The 15,608-nt window shown below is 45.4% G+C and overlaps 1 protein-coding gene across 1 annotated transcript in view; it reads right to left on the bottom strand.

The window, feature by feature from the left end:
• The window catches only part of FAM222B (family with sequence similarity 222 member B), a 52,755-nt gene extending 37,802 nt beyond the window's left edge, over positions 1-14,953 (bottom strand). Inside the window, exon 1 of the mRNA XM_041001746.1 lies at positions 14,814-14,953. The gene's annotated coding sequence lies outside the window, so the exon portion shown is untranslated. The remainder of the gene's footprint in view (positions 1-14,813) is intronic.
• Between the last annotated feature and the right edge of the window lie 655 nt (positions 14,954-15,608).

Below are 15,608 nucleotides of genomic sequence, written 5' to 3'. Positions count from 1 at the left end.
TCTAACTTCAACCCTGGCTTCCTTGGAGGTAGGAGGTGATGGCTCAAACAGCTAGATCCTACCATGACATGGGAAACCAGGACGCAGATCCCAGCTCCTGGCTTGGAGTGAACCAACATTTAGGAGATGCCTGTCTATCTTTTTCACTGTTACAACCATCTGGAGAGTGAACCAGCAGATGGAAGATCACTCTAATTCTGATTTTGTGTGTGTGTGTGTGTGTATGTAGTATACACACACACTATGCATACATATTTTAAAGAAAGTATGCTTTGGTACAGGCATGTTTGACACAGTGGTTAAGATGCAGCTCAGGGGCTAGTGCTTTGGTTCAACTAGCTATCCTCCACCTCCAGCACAATATCCTGTAAGGGTGCCATTTGTGTCCCGGCTACTTCAATTCCCATCCAGCTCTGTGCTGATGGCTTGAGTAAGCAGTGGGAGATGGCTCAAAGCCTTGCAAACCTACACCCGTGTGGGAATCCCTGAGGAGTCTCCTGGTTTCCAAATGGCTCAGTTCTGGTCAATGCAACCACTTGAGGAGTAAACCAGTGGAGGGAAGATTTTTCTGTCTCTCTCTGTAAATCTGCCTTTTCAATGAAAATAATTTTCTAAAAGATTTATTTATTTTTATTGGAAAGGCAGATTTACAGAAAGAAGCAGACAGAGGAAAATCTTCCATCCACTGATTCACTCCTCAAGTGGCCACAATGGCCAGAGATGAATCAATCCGAAGCCAGGAGCCAAGAGCTTCTTCTGGGTCTCCCACATGGGTGCAAGGTCCCAAGGCCTGGTCACCCTCTACTGCTACCCCAGGCCACAGGCAGAAAGCTGGATGGGAAGCAAGACTGCTAGGACATGAACTGGCGCCTATATGGGATCCCAGCACATGCTAGGCAAGGACTTTAGCCACTAAGCTACCACGGTGGGTCGAAAAATAATTTTTTTCTAGATTCCTTTTTATTTATTTATTTTAAGAAACACAGATTTACAGAAAGGAAGATCGCCCATCTGCTGGTTCACCACCCTTGTGGCCGCAACAGAGCTCAGCTGATCTGAAGCCAGGAGTCAGGAGCCTGCTCTGGATCTCCATGCAAGTGCAGGGTCCCAAGGCTTTAGTGCCTTCCCAGGCCACAAGCAGGGAGCTAGATGAGAAGTGTAGCAGTTGGGACACCAACTGGGGCCCATATGGGATCCCAGCGATTACAAAGTAAGTAGTTAGCCACTAGGCTACTGCACTGAACCCTAAATAAATCTTCACCAAATCAAAAAAAAAAAAAGGGGGGGGGGTAGGGGCAGTTAAGGAAAAAGGGGCTGGTGTTGTAGCACAGCACATTAAGCTATAGCTTACAATATCTATCAGAGTGCCCAAGTTTGAGTCCCAGCTAACCTGCTTGTTTCAGCTTCCTGCTAACGCACCTCAAGAGAGAGTGGAAGATCACCCAAGTATTTGGGTCCCAGCCACCCATATAAGCACCCAAGACGAGTTCCTGGCTTAGAATGACCAAGCCCTGAATGTTGCATTCATTTGCAGAATGAACCTGCAGGGAAAAAAAAAAATCTCTCTCTCTCACTCTGTGACTTTCAAATAGCTTAACAAATAAGAAAGAAAAGATAAAGAAAAAGGGAAGGGAAGGGAAGGAAAGACAAAAAGATATGGCTTGGAGCACTTATGCCCCATCAGAATGCTTGCACTCAAGTCCTAACTACACCTGTTGAAAGGCACCTTGGGAGGCAGCAAAGGATGCCTCAGATACTTGGCTTCCTGCCTACAAGGGAGACTCAGACTGACTTCCCACCTCTCAGTTCTGGCCTGGCCCAGTTCTTTGCATTGCAGGAATTTTGGAGTGATAAAGAATAGAGTCTGTCTGTACTAAAAAGAAAAAGAAAAAAAAAAAAAAAGAAAAAGAAAAAGAAAATTTAGTCAAATGCATTTTCTGCTAAAAGATGTCATCCAGGGAACCCTTTTTCAGGCACCATATGAAAGAAAAGCAAATAATAACTGGGCACAGCAAATGCAAGCAGTTTTCTTATTAAAAAGGAAAAAGAAAAACTAAGTCATCTACTTCTCCTTGTTAAAAAGAAGTAACAAAGTAACAAATTCTGGAAGAACTCAAATTCCAGAAAAATTATTCCATTCCAACCTAAGTAAAGCTATTAACTTCATGTCACTTTGCTCTAAAATTAGCACTACACAGATCCCTGTTCTGAAAACAATACACAATATCCCAACTGGACTGTCAGCACATAAAGTTCTGAGCCATCAGCAGACAATCATTCAACCATTTCAGCTTTCTCTCATCACTTTTAAACCACATCCTAATTTTTCTCTCCTGCTCATAGCACTTCAGGAGCTGAGAAACATTCATCGGAAGAGATTCGAATTTCAAGTGTCTTCTAAGTACATTATAGGTAATCATGCCACAGATTCTATATTTAGACCCAGGTGTGGAACAAAGAGTGCTAGTGCTGCCTGAAATGACACGTCCCTCTTCAAAGCCCAACTGAAACAACCACCTAACCTTGCATCAAAGCGTCTCTATAGTGTTGCCTATCATAAATTAAAACTTTTTTTTTTCAATACGTTTTTGAGTGGTTCTTCTGATTGGTTCTGATGCTTTAAATACAGATGATTAATCATCCCCTCCAGTCCTTTACACATTTAGCATTGTAAAGTCAAACCATAAAACTCTTGCAATAGGAATCTCCTATAAAGAAACTTTATGAAAAACCTTTAGGAAGATACAGTTCTCTTTAATAAGAAATTATTGGGCCCCGCGTGTTAGAGTAGTCCTCACCTTGAATGAGCCAGGATCCCATATGGGTGCTGGTTCTAGTCCTGGTGGCCCTACTTCCTATCAAGCTCATTGCTTCTGGCCTGGGAAAGCAGTCGAAGACGACCCAAAGCCTTGGGACCATGCACTTGCATGGGACACCTAGAAGAGGCTTTTGGCTTCAGATTGTCTAAGCTCCAGTCATTGAGGCCACTTGGGGAGTGAACCATCGGATGGAAGATCTTCCTCTCTGTCTCTCCTCCTCTCTGTATATCTGACTTTGCGATAAAAATAAATAGATCTTAAAAAAATGTGGATTGAACCCAGGTACTTTTTTTTTTAACGTATTTTTTAAAAAGATTTATTTTATTTTTATTGGAAAGGCGGATATACAGAGAGGAGAGACAGAGAGAAAGATGATTCACTCCCCAAGTGAGCATAACGGCCGATGCTATGCCGATCCGAAGCCAGGAGCCTCTTCCGGGTCTCCCACGCGGGTGCAGAGTCCCAAAGCTTTGGGCCATCCTCGACTGCTTTCCCGGGCCACAGGCAGGGAGCTGGATGGGAAGTGGGGCCTCCGGGATCAGAACCGGTGCCCATATGGGATCCCAGGCGTGCAAGGTGAGGACCTTAACCACTTGAGGCATCGCGCTGGGCCCTAAGTATTTTAAAGTTTTTGTTTGGAAAGAAGATTTTCTGGAAAGATAGAAATCTTCTATCTTGACTGACTCTCCAATCGCCTAAATGACTAGAACTGAGCTGGTCAGAATTTGAGAGCCAGGAGCTAGGAGCCTCTTCTGGGTCTCCTATGTGGGTGCAGGGTCCCAAGGACTTGGTTCATCCTCTGCTGCTTGCCTAGGCCAAAAGCAGAAAGCAAGATCTGAATTCAAGCATTTTGGACATGAACTGGCACCCAAATGGGATTCCAGTGCCAACGGGTGGAGATTACCCTGCTGTACCACCATGCTGGCTGCAAACCCAGGGACTTTGAATGGGGCATGTGGTGTCTTTTCCACAGCATCCATCTCTGCCAGTTCTCTGTTTGTTCGATTTGCCTGTTGACAAACATGATGCAAGAATCTTTCCTAGCCTCTCTTTCCATCCTAGGACACTGTTGTGTCTGCTGAAGATACCTCCTCCACTTCTGTGCGTGAAAAGTTTTCAGGTCTGAACCTCATCAAGTTAATTGGAAGGTTACTATTTGTATCTCGACCAGTCTGTCCAAGCTGTCATTTCTCCAAGGCGCTGCTTAATGAATTGAAACTTGGACACTCAGAGTGTTGGGACAGGAGACACACTTAAATATTTTGAAGCTAAGTATTTTGGCTTCCAGTGAAGGTAGATTTTTGGATTTGTGAAGGCATTAAGGAATTTGGCTGTGATTTTTTTTTTGGCAACTGGAGTAGGTCTAATATTGATTAACAGAATTTCCCTCCTGTCTGGCATCCAGCCTTTTCCCTTTGCTAGTTCTGTCTTCTGAAAGGCAATTTGAACTTTTTTTTTTAAGATTGATTTATTTGAAAGGCAGAATTACCGAGACAGAAAGATCTTCCGAACACTGTTAAGTCTCCAAATGACTGCACCAGCTGGAGCTGGCCCCGTTTGAAGCTAGGAGCCAGGAATTTCTTCCAGGTCTTCCATGTGGGTGCAGAATCCCAAGGCCTTGGACCATCCTCTGCTGCTTTACCCAGGTGCATTATTAGGAAGCTAGATCAAAAGTGGTGCAACTGGGGCTCAAGCTAGTAGGTACCCTTATGGGATGCTGGCATTGCAGGTAGAAGCTTTATCTGCCATACCACAATGCTGGTCCCAATTTTTTTCCTAAGATTTATTTTTATTGGAAAGTTAATTTGCAGAGAGGACAGAAAGATCTTCCTCCGCTTGTTCATTTCCCAAGTGGCCACACGCAACAGCTGCATCTGAGCCAGCCAGGAGCTACTTCCAGGTCTCCCACTTGAGTATAGAATATCAAAGCTTTGGGCCATCTTCTATTGCTTTCCCAGGCCACAAGCAGGGAGCTGAAGGAAAATGGAGCAATGGGACACCAGCTGGCACTCATCGTTCTGGGCCCCAGTCCCAAATTTTAGAAACTGTAGTTGAAAGTCAGGAAGAGACTTGAGATCCTTCCATCCAGTGGTTCACTTCTTGAACGTTTACAGCTGCCAGGACTATGGTAGGCTGAAGCCAGATCTGGGAACTTAGTTTGGATCTCATGTGGATGGGAAGGACTAAACTATTTGAACCATCATTTGCCCCCCTCCCTCAGGAGGAAGCATGTCAGAAGCAGAGCTGGGACCCCAGCACAATTCTGTAGGGGACGTAGACATCTCCTTTGGTTTCCCAACCACTATGCCAATGGTACAGTTGTTCATCTCACTAGTCTTTTTATATTTAATAATTTATTTGAAAGGCAGAGTTACAGAAGGGAACGGCAGAAGCAGAGAAAGGAAGAGAAATAGAATTCTTCCATCCTCTGGTTTACTCCCCAAATCTCCACAACCAACATGGCTGGATCAGGCTGAAGGCAGGAACCATGAGCTTCTTCTGGGTTTCCCATGTAGTATAGTGCCTAGGTACTTGGGTATTCTTCTATTGTTTTCCCAAACACATTAGCAAGGAACTGAATTGAGAGTAAAGCAACCAGGGCTTGAACCAGCATCTATAGGATACTGCCAGTCCCAATCTTTTTAATCTTCTAAGAGTATTCTTCCCTAACCTGTCTCTCAAAAGCTATAGTATAGGGGCCTGGTGTTGTGGCACAGTGAGTTCAACTGCTGCCATAATGCAGGAATTCCATATTGGAACACCAATTCAGTGTGGTCCAGCCCTGGCTATAACCCATTTGGAGAGTGAACCAATGGATGGAAGATGTCTCTCTTCCTATGTCTAGGTCACATCCCCCCTACCCCCCCCCCCAAAAAAAAAGCTATCATATGAAAATGATCTTTACTCTCACACCTACAGAGTTCATACTATCAACACTTATGTTGACTTTTTTCCCCCCAAGATTTATTTATTTTTATTGGAACAACAGATTTACAAAGAGAAAGAAAGATCCTCTGTCTGCTGGTTCACACCCCAAGTGGCCGCTGCAGCTGGGGCTGAGCCAGTCCAAAGTCAGCAGCAAAAAGCTTCTTTTAGGTCTCCCAGTGAGTATAGGGTCCTAAGATTTTGGGCCATCTGCTGCTGCTTTCCCAGGCCACAAGCAGGGAGCTGGATGAGAAGTGAAGCAGCCAGGATATGGACTGGCACCTGTTTGGCATCCTGGCTTACGCAAACAGAGGATTTAGTCACTGGGTCACTGTGCTTGGCCATAACGGTGACTTTCCTTCCTTAATTCTATTATATAACTGTATAACTATTTTATTATTTGTCTTTTAAAAACAACAAAACTATTTGTCTTATCTGAATCTCTGGTTTTCCTGTCTCTAAGATCTCTTGTCCCCTGCTCTGGTCCCTCTGTGCTTCCAGGTACTGCTGCGTTTCTTTGCCTCTGTCTCTATTCTCTTTGCTTTCTCATAGCATATTTTTCCTCTATCACGGCAATTTTGTCTTGTCTCTAACTCTCCACTAAAATTGCTTTTGTTCAGTGATCTAATTGTTAAACTCAAATGATAGTTTTCAGTTCTTAGTTTGCTTTGCCTCTTTGCCTTTTAGAACTGTTACATTGTACACTTCTGATTTTTCTCTGAGCTCCTATTCCTTAGTTTTCTACATAGTCTGATAGTCTCTTTTTGTCTTGGCAATCCCTACCTTTTACTATTCCCAAGCATATTGTTCCTAGACTCCTCCTCCTACTTCAAAGCTAAATAAAAAAATTATATATATACATATATAAAATTGCTAGTTTGGTGATCCTACTTTAATTGTCAATATTTAGAACATCATAATCAAAAGTCACTGAAAGGTGTTTCTCTCCATCAGGCCTGGTCAGAATATTGACCCTGTGGTCAGTATTGACCCTCATTAGTGTCAGTTTCTTTAGAACCTGATCACATGCCTTGGCAGCTACGGTGAACCTAAATGTCTGTTAGCTTTTGTCTTTGTGCTAGACTCAGTGGTCAAGCATGTGTCTCATGAGGGTGCTCTTCAAAGGATATTTGAGCTATCTTTGTAGTCACAGTGTCTTGGCATGAGAGGAATGTGATGTGTGAATTTTTTTGTGTGTGGCTGTGGATGCCTTTCACAACTACTTCCTTTGCTTTAGTTTAAACCCTTTCTTGGCTTTTTTTTTTTTTTTAAGATTTATTAATTTTGGGCCCTGTGCTGTGGTCATAACTGCTGGAGCCGATGGTAGCTGGATGGAAAATGTAGCAGCTGGGACTCAAACTGGAACCTGTACGGGATCCTGGTGCCTTTAGCAGCTAGGTCACTCTATGGCGCCTATAAAATAATTTTTCTTTTCTTTTTTTCTTTTTTTTAAAGATTTATTCTTATTATTTTCTTATTGGAAAGGCAGATATACAGAGAGGAGAGACAGAGAGGAAGATCTTCCGTCCGATGATTCACTCCCCAAGTGAGCGCAACGGCCGATACTATGCCGATCCGAAGCCAGGAGCCTCTTCCGGGTCTCCCACACGGGTGCAGGGTCCCAAAGCTTTGGGCCGTCCTCAACTGCTTTCTCGGGCCACAGGCAGGGAGCTGGAAGGGAAGTGGGGCTGCTGGGATTAGAACCGGCGCCCATATGGGATCCCAGGCGTGCAAGGTGAGGACCTTAACCACTGCGCCACCGCGCCGGGCCTTTTTCTTTTTTTAAGATTTATTTATTTTCATTGTAAAGGTGGATCTACAGAGAGGAGAGACAGAGAGGAAGAATTTCCATCTGATGGTTCACTCCCCAAGTGGCCTCAATGACTGGAGCTTAGACAATCTGAAGCCAAAAGCCTCTTCTAGGTGTCCCATGCGAGTGCATGGTCCCAAGGCTTTGGGCCATCTTCGACTGCTTTCCCAGGCCAGAGCTTGATAGGAAGTAGGGCCACCAGGACGAGAACCAGCACCCATATGGGATCCTGGTGTGTTCAAGGCAAAACTTAAGCCACTAGGCCACCACAGCAGGCTCTCAATCCCCAGTTTCAGTAAATTATAGCTTGATACTACTGCAGACCCTGGGTGACAGCAGTGATATCAAGAAGCTGGGTCTGCACTACCCATGCAGGAAACATGGGACAGTATTCAACCTGTCAATTCTATAGCTCCCGGCCTAACCGATGCCCAGGCCAGGGATTAGAAAGGGAGTCAGAAGTTGGGAGTTCTCTGCTTGTACTCTACCTTTCAAACAGTTAATTAAAAATAAAAGATAAATAGTAGACATAAAAACTACAATATGGAAAAATGTGAAAACTAATTGATCTGTAATATGAAGTCTTAATGCTTGTTGGGGCCTGGTGGGATGGTTCAATGGCCAAATCCTCACATTGCAAGTGTCAGGATCCCATATGGATGCTGTTTTATGTCTTGGTTGCTCCACTTCCCATCCAGCTCCCTGCTTGTGGCCTGGGAAAGCAGTCAAGGATGGCCCAAGGCTTTGGGATCCTGTACCCGCGTGGGAGACCCGGAAGAGGTTCCTGGTTCCTGGCTTCAGATCGGTGCAGCACCGGCCATTGGGGTCACTTGGGGAGTGAATCATGGGATGTAAGATCTTCCTCTCTGTCTCTCCTCCTCTCTGTATATCTGACTTGGCAATAAAAATAAATAAATCTTTAAAAAAAAAAAAGGCACTACGAACATAAATACTTAATTATTCCCTTTTTATGTATATGTAAGTTTTCTTTAACAGTTATTTATGTATTAATTAGTTAGTTGAAAGGCAGTTAGAAATCGGGAAAGAGGGATGCAAGGACAGAAGCAGAGAGGTGTTCCACCCACTGATTCATTCCACAAGTGGCCACAATGGGCAGAGCTAGAAGAGGCTGAAGCCAGGAGCCTGGAACTCCATCTAGCTCTCCCACATGCGTGGGAAAGGTCCAAATTCTTAGGCTATCATCTATTGCTTTCCCAAGCACTTCAGCAAGGAGTTGGATCAGATGTGGAGCACCTAGATTTGAAACTGCACATATGTGATGCTGGCATTAGCCTACTGTGCTACAACACTAGCCTCTATCAATTTTTCATGTTTTTTCCTATAGCTTTAAGGTCAGTTCCAACACAACTTATAAGCAAGAAAATTCTTAAGATTTATTTATTTTTATTGGAAATGCAGATTGTTACAGAGAGGAAAGAGAGAAAGATCTTCCATTTGCTGGATAACTCCCCAAGTGACCACAACAGTCAGAGCTGAGCTGATCCAAAGCCAGGAGCCAGGAGCTTCTTCTGGGTCTCCCAAATGGGTACAGGGTCCCAGGGCTTTGGGCCATCCTCTAATACTTTCCCAGGCCACAAGTAGGGAGTTGGATAGGAAGGTGAGCAGCCAGGACATGAACCAGTGCCCATATGGGATCCTGGCATTTGAAGGGGTAGGATTAGGTAATTGAGCCATTGTGCTGAGCCTTAATCAAGTAAATCTTATAAGTCCCTTCTTAAATGACCTATAGTTCCCATTAAATATAATCTGATACTGTACCAAAACACCATTTCATTTCTCAGCTATTAAATTAAAATTTATTTTCTTCCTTGTAGTAAATGAATCTTCAACAAAGGAAATTCAGAATTTTTCTTATCAAATTGAATTCCTTTTCATACTAAGTCACAGAGCTCTCACGGGGACTTAATCAAGGCTTTGCAAGGCAGTGAAAAGACAGAAATAGGTATCAAACACTTGTCTAAGAAACCATTCACCTCTCACCCAGACACAGGTGACATCACACTTCTTACCCCTCTGGTCAGCTGCAAAGCTGCAGGCCTTCCCCTGGCCACTCTGCTTCTCACATTCACTCTGACTTCTCAAATTCATTATTTTAGAATCATCTTTTCCATTTTATTTTAAAAGCAGAAAGACAGAACTGATGGTTCCACTGTCCCTGAAATACCCTTAACAGCCAGGGATGGGACAGGTTCAAGCCAGTAGCCTAAAAGTCAATCTGGGTCTCTCCCTGGGTGGCAGGGTCCCAAGCACCTGGGTCGTCATCTACTGCCTCCTAGGAGGTGTACTAGCAGGAAGCTGGATCAGAAGAGCAGTGGAAGGCTTGAACCAGACACTCTGATATGGAACATGGTCCCTTCAAGTAGCAACTTTACTATTGTGTCACACACCTACCCTATAATCATTTTTTAAATTGCTGTAATATTTTAGTTCAAATCTGTTAGGCTCAGGTTTCCTCTGAAAAGCAAACCTTTTAAGCATCCTGTCTTGCTCTGCTCCATTATACAGTATCACTCTGCCAAGGTCTTAGATCATTTCCTCCCTTGCTTTTCCTGATGCATAACACATCAATAAGGCCCCTCCTCTCCAATTTCCAGACATAAATGTCTACAAGGAATCTCCCAACTTAATTGTCCTGCAGACCCAATGCCTTTACTAATAACAGCTGCAACCAACTTTCACAACTAACTGTACCCTGCTCTGGTAGGTCACTTACTCCACCAATTGTAAGACTTCTGTTCCCACCTCTTAAAATCTCTAAAAAGATAACACTTATTATCACTGATGGCATCTCAGTCTAGTTCCCAGCATTCTTCACAATCACTAGCACCACAAACCTGATGAAATCAAGGTAATACATGCAATGCCTATGCATAAGACATAATACCTATGATTCCTTTCTACACCTATTTCTTTCACAAATGAACTGTCACAGGGAAGGGACCATGTTACAGTCACCTTTGACTTGCACCCATTCAGTCACAAAAACAGTTTATAAGAGGCAGGCTTAGGACTGGCTCAGCTCCAACCATTATGGTTACTTAGGGAGTGAGCCATAGCATGGAAGATTTTTATGTCTCTCCTCTCTGCAAATTTCCCTTTCCAATAAATATAAATAAATCATTTTTAAAATTTTTGTTTTTATTTCATTTTTTTCTTAAAGACCTTAAAGATTATTTCCTGTCTACGGCTCACTCCCCAAGTGGCGGCAATGGCCAGAGCTGAGTCGATCCAAAGCCAGCAGCCAGGAACTCTTCCGGGTCTCCCATGATGGTGCAGGGTCCCAAGGCTTTGGGTTGTCCTCTCCTGCTTTCCCAGGCCACAAACAAGGAGTTGGACAGCAAGTGGAACAGTCTGGACACAAACTGACACCCATATGAGATCCTGACCAAGTGAACCAATGCGCAGGCCCCATAAATTTTGTTTTTTAAACAGAATGTGTTTTTTTGGTGTGTGTTTTGCTTTCCAAAGATTTATTTTTATTTGAAAAGCAGATTTATAGTGAGTAGAGAGAGAAAAATTTTCCCAAGAGGCTGCAATCGCTAGAGCTGAGCCAATCTGAAGCCAGGAGCTTCTTCCAGGTCTCCCACATGAGCTCAGGGTCTCAAGGACTCGGTCCATCCTCGACTGCTTTCCCAGGCCACAAGCAGGGAGCTGGATGAGAATTGGAGCAGCTGGCACATGAACTAGAGCCCATATGGGATGCTGGCACTTAAAGGTGGAGGACTATTGAGTCACAGTACAGTCCCCTAAACAGAATATTTTTGAAAAGCTTTCCCTGAGCCATGAGAGTTAAAAAAAAGAAAAAAAAAGATTCATTTCTGAGTTAATAAAAGGTATTCCTTTTACTTTAGTCCTCAATAAGTCATAGTGTCACTGGAAGACCTTACATTCACACAGCTCATGCCCTTAGACGGCTTACATAACAGGCAACCAAAGTCCTGGCCATCCCTTCCCTTTCCCCATCCTTTGCCCCCAGGTGGAGAAGGCCTCATTGGGTAACCAGCATCTACCACACAGAAATAACAAGCAGCAAAAATGAGAAAAGGACAAGCAATTCTCCTGACAGCTGGACAAATCTTTAACATAACACAGGTGGTATTTATGAACTTGTTTGAACTGCTGGAAATTTCCAGTAGAGAGAAAAATGCATATCCAACATTAAAAAGAAAAGGCAAGCATTGTGGCATAGCAAATTAATCAACTACCTTATGACCCAGGCATCCCATACCAAAGAATCAGTTCAGATCCACCTCACTTTTAATACACTAGGGAAGAAGTGGAAAATGGCCAAGTACTTAGACCCCTGTCACCCACAAGAGACACCCAGATGGAGTTCCTGGCTCACAGCTTCCATATGGCCCAGTTCCAACCACTGTGACCATTTTGGAAATGAACCAGAGGGAAGATCTCCTTCTGCCTATCCCCAACTCTCTGTCCCTCTGCCTTTCAAATGAATAAAATAAACCTCAGAGGGAAAACGTGTCCAATTATTAAAATCAAATATGTCAGTTTTAACTTTTTTTCTTTTACTTCATCTGTCATAAGGTAAAGACAGAATAACTTTGTATTCTGTAATGATTTCAGACAACAGTAACAAATGACTTCCTCTAAATAAAATAATCAGTGTTAACAGAGAACTGAGAGCACCATGGAACTAGAGCAAAAAGTTTAAAATCATGCAACAATGTGCTCTTTTAGGAAAGAGGTTAAACACTTTTTAATAGCAACAAAAGGTAATGATACCAGGTTTCATCTTTCATTCCTACAGATTAATCCCCTCAGGGCTAGTGCCGTAGTGTTACCAGTAAAACCTCCACCTGCAGCACCAGCATCCTGTACTGATGCCTTTGGGAGCCCTGGCTGCTCCATTTCTGATCCAGCTTTCTGGTAACAGCCTGGGAAAGCAGGGGAGCCGGCCCAAGGCCCTAGGCTCCTACACCCACATGGAAACCCAAAAACTCTCTTGGCTGCTTTCAATCAGCTCAGCTCCAGCTGATGCGGCCATCTGGGGAGTGAAACAGCAGATGGAAAATCGATCTCTATCATTCTCTGTAACTTTCAAATAATAAACGTTTAAAAAATATTCACGCTCGTTATCTGTGTAGGTCTAGTACATCCACTGCTGCCTTAGCTAAAAGACAAATCACTCACAAATTTCCAAAAGGCCTCCCATTTCAAGCTGTCAATCCTAAGAGCCAACAAAGTGGAAGTATCTGTCTCTGTCCTTTTATTTTAAAGATTTATTATTTACTTTTATCTGAAAGGCAGATTTAAAGAGAGAAGGAGAGACAGAGATCTTCCCATCCAATGGTTCACTCCCCAACTGGCCAGAGGTAGGTTGATCAAAGCCAGGTCTTCCATGGGTTCAGGTGCCCCAAGACTTGAGCCATCCTCTGCTGCTTTCCCAGGCTATAAGCAGGGAGCTGGATCCAAGGTGGAGCAGCTGGGATTTGAACCAGTGCCTATATGGGATGCCAGCACTATAGGAAGAGGATTAGCCTGTTGAGTCACGACGCTGGCTAGGTCTGTGTCGTTCTGAAAGGAGTGTGCACTTCTCTCAAAAGCTGTGGCTAGAAAGCCACTCTCTTTCTAGAAGCACAAAGTTTAATTGTCTGTAGCTCTGCTTGCCCTAAAAATCACAACGACAAAGGCCCAGGAGTATTCGCCTCCAGCCTCGCCGAGAAGCACTATCACCCCTCCAGCAACAGTGGCTTCTGTCTTGTTCTGTGAGACGTTAAACCCAAGAGGTTCCACAGACAGGAAAACAAAAAAGAGAGCTGAAAAGCTGCTGTATGCTTAGCTGACCTCCTGAATAGAGACTGGGGCCCTGGGGCAACCGGAGACTCCTTTGCAAAAGGAAAACTTTTTACAATTTAAAAATAACAATTGGATTTGTATAGCCCTCACTGGGCAACCCTCCCAGCTGGTACCAGACTAGTTTTCTCAACTCACAATAAGACACAAGAGTGCCAACTGTGCTACAAGGGAACCTGAGTAACTCTTGTTCAGCATGCATTTATCAGACTGGCTCCCTGAACACCAACCGTAAAAATGTTAGAGAAAACACTATTTTTCCTACTGAATCTGATGACTAATTTGTCACCTCAGAAAAGAAACTGGTAATTTTGGGGCCAGCACTGTGGCAGCTCAACAAGCTAATCCTCCTCATCCTGTTAGGATGCCAGTTCATGGCCTGGCTGCTCCACTTCCCACTCAGCACCCTGCTTACAGATTGGGAAAGCGGTGTAGGATGGCTCAAGTCCATAGGAACCTGCACCCATGTGGGAGATCCAGAAGAAGCTTCTGGCTTCAGATCAGCTCAGCTCCAGTCGTTGTGGTATTTGGGGAGTGAAAGATCTTCCTGTCTCTCCTTCTCTCTGTAACCTGCCTTTCCAATGAAAATAAATACACCTTTAAAGCAAAAGAATAATAAACTGGTATTTCCACACAGCACGTGCTGTGTGTGTCTATGTAAACAGCACACGTCTATGGAGTTTTCAGACACAATGTGTTTGGCCTTCACACAGAAACCAGTCGTTTTCCTCAACGACAGTCCAGTCTAGCATCCAGGCAGATCCGTGGTGATGTGTTAGCGTCAGCACAACACTTCATCATCAAGCATCCCAACCAACTGCCAATAGCCGGTGGGAAGAACAACTTGAAGAGCTCCGGAAAGGTTAAGTGGAGCCTGCTCAAGGTTACCTGCCAGCTCTGTCAGCGGGGGAGCTCACTTTCCAAACTGAAGGTAAGCCCCTAGCTCTTTGCCGAGACCCCTCCCGGCTTCCCACAGAGGGCTCCGGGACCCCAGCCCTCGGCCGCAGCGCCCTTTCACTGCCAGCTGCCGGCCTTCCCTCGTCTGCTCCAGAGCTGGATTTCGCAGCAGCAGCGGCGGGGCTTTCATCCTCCGCCACCCTCCCCCCTCGGCCATTCTCTCTCTGAAAGAAGCGGAAAGGGAGAGGCGACCAAAGCTCCTGGGGGAAGGGAAAATGACAAACGGGAAAGCACCGCGCGGGACAGCGGCCCTGTTGTGGGCTACTTTCACTCCACAGCGCACAACTCCTTCCCTCCACAGGAGGCCCGGCTCCGGGACCCGCGACAGGACCACTTGGCGACCCCCCTCAACTCCCCCGTCAGGCGCTCCGGCTAGCCCTCCCCCACGCCCCTCAGCTCCGACCGGCAGAGCCGGGGTACCCTTCCGTCACACAGCCCTCCGGCCCGCGCCCGCGCCGCGCACTCACTGTCGCTGACTGGGCCCGGCCCTCATGGCTGCTCCGCTGCCGCCGGCCACCGCCACCGCAGCTCCACGCCCCGGCCCCTCGCAGCCACCGCAGCCGCCGTCGGGACTCGCCGGGAGCCGCTTCTGCGCCTGCGCAGCCTGGGGCGCCGAGGCCCTCTCGGACCGCCCGCGCCTGCGCACCCCGCGCCGGGTGCGTCTTCCTCAGTGCCTGCTGGTCTCAATCGCTCAGTCTCAGGTGGATAAGGTTGCTGTCCTGGAAGACTCCTTAGGCATAGGAAATTTGACAGGCCTCAAGGTTTGAGGCTGCTGAGTAGCCTACCTAGGATACGGAGTTCTTGGATCACAGTTGCCTTCATTTAATGGTGCTTTCCTGCTTGTCTTTAAGGTACGAATTCAGGTGCTCTGAGGCGACCTCTGATAATAAATTTGAATTAGCCTCCTTAAGAAGACGATTGCATCTACAATGCATTATGAGTAAATATGTGGAGCCCAGTGCATATAGCGTAGTAGCTAAAGTCCTCGCCTTGAACTCTCCAGGATCCCATATGGACGCTGGTTTTAATCCCAACAGCTCCACTTTCCATCCAGCTCCCTGCTTGTGGCCTGGGAAAGCAGTGGAGGATGGCCCAAGCTTTGGGACCCTGCACCCGTGTGGAAGACCTGGAAGAAGTTCCTGGCTCCTGGCTTCGGATCGGCGCAGCAGCAGCCATTTCACTCACTTGGGGAGTGAATCATGGGATGGAAGATCTTCCTCTCTGTCTCTCCTCCTCTCTGTATATCTGACTTTGTAATGAAA

The sequence above is a fragment of the Ochotona curzoniae genome, unplaced genomic scaffold, assembly GCF_017591425.1.
Source record: "Ochotona curzoniae isolate NIBS_2020 unplaced genomic scaffold, NIBS_Ocur_1.0 scaffold_2453, whole genome shotgun sequence".
In the NCBI taxonomy this organism is placed as follows: Eukaryota; Metazoa; Chordata; class Mammalia; order Lagomorpha; family Ochotonidae; genus Ochotona; species Ochotona curzoniae.
Note: the sequence above shows the minus strand (reverse complement) of the source record. Positions and strands in the feature narration are given on the sequence as shown.